General features: G+C 40.5%; 1 protein-coding gene across 1 annotated transcript in view; it reads left to right on the top strand.

The window, feature by feature from the left end:
- Positions 1–3,536: 3,536 nt before the first annotated feature.
- Positions 3,537–6,000, top strand: part of IL12RB2 (interleukin 12 receptor subunit beta 2) — a 78,621-nt gene continuing 76,157 nt past the window's right edge. Inside the window, exon 1 of the mRNA XM_078072945.1 lies at positions 3,537–4,058. The gene's annotated coding sequence lies outside the window, so the exon portion shown is untranslated. The remainder of the gene's footprint in view (positions 4,059–6,000) is intronic.

Raw genomic sequence — 6,000 nt, 5'->3', positions numbered from 1 at the left:
TTTAATAAGGCCTTTGGCAACCTTGAAACCTCTTGAATATACATTACTCTTATCCAAGACATGGCATTTTCCATGTGGTTTTTTCATCTGTAAACAACATCTGTGCTTGCTAAATGTCAGTTGTAGAAAAGTTACAACTCTGCATTTTAAGACTCTTTGGAGATTACTAATAATCTAAGAATCTTGCACTACAGTATTTTATTTAAGCCTTTCAACATATGATACTACAAATATGTTTAGGAGCTATATTGGTGTCCTATAAGTGTAACATTTTAGACAGATGAATAAGTGAAAACTTTTAGAAATGAAACTTTTGCAAAGTGAAGCAGCAAGGGTGAATAATTAATCTTAGATTCTGATCTCCTTATTAAAGTAAAAGGTTAAAATATATGTCAAAACTTTCTTATCAAGTTTAACTGGTGCCAGCATTTGTCTGATGCCCTAAATCACTCTGCTCCAGCCATCTCTTAGTACTTATTCTGACAAATGACACACAATTGTCATAGCACTGTGTGAGTTAAGTAATTTTAGAACTTTTGGTATCAACAATGAAACAAAATAGATATGTAAAGGAATGGAAAAGTACCAGAAATGGAAACTGAACTAGTATTTCCTAGAAAAGTCTTTGTCATTGTCACTGTGGTTATTCACTTAATTGAGCTTCTGATTTGCAAGTACAATCATCTAGCTATAGCTTTACAGAAGGCCATTTCACACCCGTAGACTTACTAATCATATTAGGTGGATATTTTGGTTTGTATGTTAGGCTCTTGCTTCATTAGGTTTTCTCCACTACTTAGGCTTATTCTCAGAAACACAGAAGCAAGATTTTTTTTCTAACTATACAAGTAGCCCCTCATAACAAACATGCATCTACTAGGGAAACTCCCAAATATTAAAAGAAAGGAGGAGGAAAAGGAAGAGAAAGGAAGAAAGAAAATATAAAGGTCTCTATAGTCTATCAAATAAAGAACAGTTAAAAAAAAAAAAAGGACGGTTAGATTCTATATGGAAGGGTCACTGGCTTGCTAAGAAAAACTACCTATAATTTTCCAATTACTTTTCTTTTAACTTGAAAGTTTTGAAGATTCAACACCACCTATAAATTTGGTTGACCAAAGAGAGTGAGATCTCTCTGGAACAAGTCAATTCAGCTCAATAAATATTTGTTGAGTACCTGTCATGTGCCACTCATTGTGCGAGGTACTGAAGATAAAAGAACAAGCAAGACAGATGTGGTCCTTGCACTAATGGAGCTTACAACACAGGGAGGGAGCATGAAGGATGAGAGAACTGCTGTTATCAGAAACTATTAGCACATGTCTTCCCTCAGTATTTAATCCTAATTGGATGATATACTGATGGACTTAGATGATAACTTCTCTAATAATATTTATGTAAGACTGGTCATCTTGTTTATTTGCATCTAGGGAAAAGAAGAGAATAACGAAGGCCATCATTGTTGCCTGCATCTTATTGTATTCTTATAATTTGTTTTGTTTGCTTAACAATCAGATTCAAGTCCTTTCTCCAATACCTTTATCTATTCTCTTAAAGAAAATGGCTCAGGTGCATTTGGAACACCATCCTGTATCTGACTTAGCAATTTTATAACATGCTGCAATTAGAATGTTTTAGATTGTGCACTCCTTTAAAAAAAAAATTTATTTATTTATTTGACAGAGAGAGAGAGAAGACAAACAGGGGGAGCGGCAGGCAGAGGGAGAGGAAGAAGGCTTCCCACTGAGCAAGGAGCCCAACACGAGGCTCAATCCCAGGACCCCGGAATCATGACCTGAGCCAAAGGCAGAGGCTTAACAGACTGAACCACCCAGGCACCCCTAGATTGTGCACTCCTTAAGCAAAAAAGGGATTGAGAATATATTGCTAATATATGTTTAGCTGTTTTTTTGCTTCCTTATAAATTTTATATATACATAAATATGTATTGCAAATATATGTTTACTATATGTAGTAAAATGTACACAAAATATAAACTTTAAAATGAGATAAAGAGTAAAATACATTTTGGAATAATTTATTAACTAAATAAAAGCCTTTCTTTTTACCAAAAAAAATTTGAAAAAATAAGCCAATCCATGAATTGTACAAGCTTATTATTAACATTTGGTTACCATAATTTTATTATCTCTGCTATTGATTAGTTGTCCTTCAGAAGCTGCTGCATTTTCCTATTTTTTTAACAAATTGGTTTAAAATTTGCTGAACTACTCAACTGAAACATTGAAATAGGATAGCAAATTGTTTCCAGGATTTTTTAAGCACTTATTTTTGTAGGTGACAAACATATAATTTTACCAACCCACCCCCTGGCACACCCAATAATGGTAACATTTTGAAATATTTGTTTTCAAATGTTCTCTTCATAGTACCTTCTCACTCAGTGTTAAAATGTTATCTTTACCTTGAAGAACTGATTTTTTTCAGAAATATCTATTCGGTAACATACTGCTGAGAGATGCATAACATTACAGAAAAGTTCAGCAAATTTAGAATATTTGCCTTTTTCTGGTGAAAAAGATAAATAGCATAAAAACTAACTCAGTTTTAACTAAGATAACTCTGCCTTTCGTGCAAATGATTTTCACAATTGTTCACCATCTCACTACACAGTAATGTTAAGATTCTACAACTTAAAGTTTTAATTTTTATCAAATTATTTACGGAGACAAATTGCCGAAGTGTGTAAACTACAATACGTCACCATCTCATTAAAGCAATCTAGTGTACATTGTTGATTCTAAACTGCACATGTTTTTGTACCTAACATATCCCAAAATTGGGAGTCTTATGCCTCCTGCCCAAACAGGATGGAGATGTGGTTGGCTCTGCAGATGCTTAGCAAACTTGGGTTGGTTTTAGTGGATTGGAAGAATACCCCAGACTCAATAGTGGGACACTCTTAAGAAATGCTGCCTTATTAAAACTCTATGTCACTGAGGATGATGCTGGGGGAAACAAAAAAAGGGATCAGGAGTGTTGGACTCAATGTGAATGTATCTGAAGAATATTTTAATCAATTTATTCTATTTCCTTTTATGAATGAACAAGAGTGTTAGATAATAAACATATATTTCTAAATAAGTCTAAAAGGGACCTTTCAATAACATTTTAATCGAAAGTATATTAAGTGATAAGAACCCATGTGTCATAGTTTATGTGACAGTTCTTATTTCTTACCGGTACATTAAAAAATGGTATGTCGTATAGTTGATGAATTCCTGGATTCAATAAATATTGTCATAATTGAAGGGCACTGTTGTCATCTCCTCTGCCTTCTGTGCAGCGTTCCCTCTTCCCTCAGAACCCCACTTACAACACATCGAACGTGGGACCATTTAGGGTTGGTGTCATGCCATCTATTAAATGTTCACTTCCTCATTTTTTAGATAGCAGACCCAAATAAAAGCTCTAGTACTTTCGCACGGCCCACGGGGGAGAGCCTGGCACCAGTGTGTGGTGAGCGGGCCGCCCAGAGCGCGCAGAGGAAGAACCTCTCCGAGGAAAGTTCTCTAGTAAGCGTCTACAAAGTGACTCCTCTGTGGGTGCAAGCCGAGGACATGGTTTTGTCGTGCTTGTCATACCCTGCACATAATTCGCCGCACCAATTCAGTCAGTCCTCGCTCAATCGTATGCGAAGGCTTTACTGTCCGCATTTTGTGTAGGGGGAAGTAAGGTGCGGAGCGGTAATTACCTTGCTCGAGGCGACACTGGGAGCCCACCGTGGCAGGACCAGGACCCGGCCCCCGCCGGCTGGGAGCGCGGCGTGGAAACCGCAGGCGCGGGCGGGGCCGGGCGTCCGGCAGCTGAAGCTTGCGGCCGCGTTCCCCGCGCGCCACCACATCCGCGAGCCCTGACGCCGCCGCGCCCACCCTCGGGGGCTACTAGCCGCGCGCCGCGGGCACCGCGGCAGGAGGGCGCGCGCTGGCGGCGGGAAGATCGCAGCGCCCGGGGCTAGCGCGACACGTGCGCCGGGAGCGCCGGGAGCGCCGGGTCGGCGCCGGCCTGAGCAGCCCCTCGCAGACCCGCGACGCGCGGTGAGTGACCAGTGGCTCGAGTGGGGTGGGGGCACCGGGGACCTCGGGACACGGACCTAGCGGGGTGTCTAAATGCTTGGGGCTTCTGTGCCTCGCTTTTCCCTGGAGGCTTGGCCTGGAGGGCGGCGGGAGGCTCTCCTCATCGAGGTGCTCACTCTCTGGGTGCTGATGTGCACATGAAGGGGCCAGGTTGGAGTTCGGCCGATTGGAGGGGAGAGGGCGCTCATACTGAGCCTCCCAGGTGCTCCCTGGGGCAGGACGCAGAATGGTGGGTGCGTGGGGCAGGGAGGGCTGGCGTCTGGGAAAGGGCTGAGGGCACTAGTCAGAGTCCAGTCTTGGTCCAGGCGCTCAGGCGTGACTCAGGCTAGAAAATAGGCCTCTGACTAGGTTATTGAGGAGTCTTAGCCTCTTACGGGGAGTGTACTGTCCCATTATGGGCAGCACTTTCCTGTGGCCTCTGTAGACAGACCGAGAGTCCCTACCTGGCCAGTTAGTTACTAGAGGAATGTTCTGGGGCAAGCCGACTGGCTAGCCACTGGCCAGACTCAATTTTATCATCTGTGAAATGTCTTTCGGAAGTCCCTTCTCGCTTGGTTAAGGGGCACTAAATATAAGCATTCTAAGAGATTAGTATCTGCATTAGATTAGAGGGACATCTTAAGCATCTTAGTAACCCAGAAGCCTACAAAAAGACTTTTCCCAGGTATGTCTAGAGAACAGGACAAAATTAGTCTTTATCCCTTAACTCTGGATAATTGTTATAATCCCTTACATGTATATCCTGTGTGAATAAAAGTCTTTGTTGAGCCCCTACTATGTACCTGGCCTTTGGGTATATATTGTTTACCCTATATAATTCTTTAAAAAGCCAGTGAAGTTGTTATTAGCATTCTCATTTTACAGATATGAAAACTTTCACACTTTCACAGAGATGGTAAGTTACAGGTTTCTGGCTCCAAACTCTGTGCTTCTTGCTTTTGCACCTCTGGCTCATAACATTATATCCACTTCCACTTGGACAAACAAACATTATATTCTCATTTCCCATTAACTAGAAATGGTACTATTTCTCTGTCCAATGAAAGGACTTTAGTGGCTAAGAGCTAACACTCTCTTCCCCCCGGTAATGTAAAATCCTCAATCATTACCAGCACTTTGTTAGGCATGAAAGGCACTGTAAGAGTCTGCAGTATTCCTTTTTGATGTGTCTTGTTTCTTGAATGTCATGATGATTACATGGGATGGTCAGTTCCCAAAATTTGGCAAGCTCTGAATCCTGTGTTAGAATGAGTTCTAGGGTGAAAAAAATCTAAAGCATATGTAAGATTTTTATGGGAGAAGAATCCTCTCAGTAGATGTTGCACATCATTTCTCAAGCATGGACTTATTTTTGTATTACTATGGTATAGTAATGCTTTGTTTTCTGGTTATCTGTCATCTTTGTAATAACACTCAAGTTGAGGGCACTGCTCTCAACTTCTACATGTAAATTTGTGCAGACCAACATAAAAAAGCAAGCCAAATCCCAAAGAAGGCTTGTCCAGTGCCCTTTGCTCTTGGAATCATGGTGCTCTTTGCTAATGGTAACAATGATTTTTTTAAAATACAAATATGTATTGCATAGCTATTATGTTCAAGACATTATACTGGTCACTGTAGTGAATATAAAGAAATGTAAGATGCAGTTCCTGTCCTCAAGATGTTAAAACTATTTGGGAAGACAATAATTATGAGAACACTTACTATGTCAAGGATGATAGGTGGCATAAATTCACCTCTTATAAAGGAGGTATGGGATCTAGTTTTAATCAAATTAATCTTCAGTGATGAGCCAGAAAAATAGGCAAAGAGAGAGGTCAAAAAGCAAGGCTGTCCTTGAAAAGTAAGTGATATTATCCATTTTCTTATAATAATAATAGCAGATAATAATATTTATTGAGCT

The sequence above is a fragment of the Halichoerus grypus genome, chromosome 5 (assembly GCF_964656455.1).
Source record: "Halichoerus grypus chromosome 5, mHalGry1.hap1.1, whole genome shotgun sequence".
Taxonomy (NCBI): domain Eukaryota; kingdom Metazoa; phylum Chordata; class Mammalia; order Carnivora; family Phocidae; genus Halichoerus; species Halichoerus grypus.
Note: the sequence above shows the minus strand (reverse complement) of the source record. Positions and strands in the feature narration are given on the sequence as shown.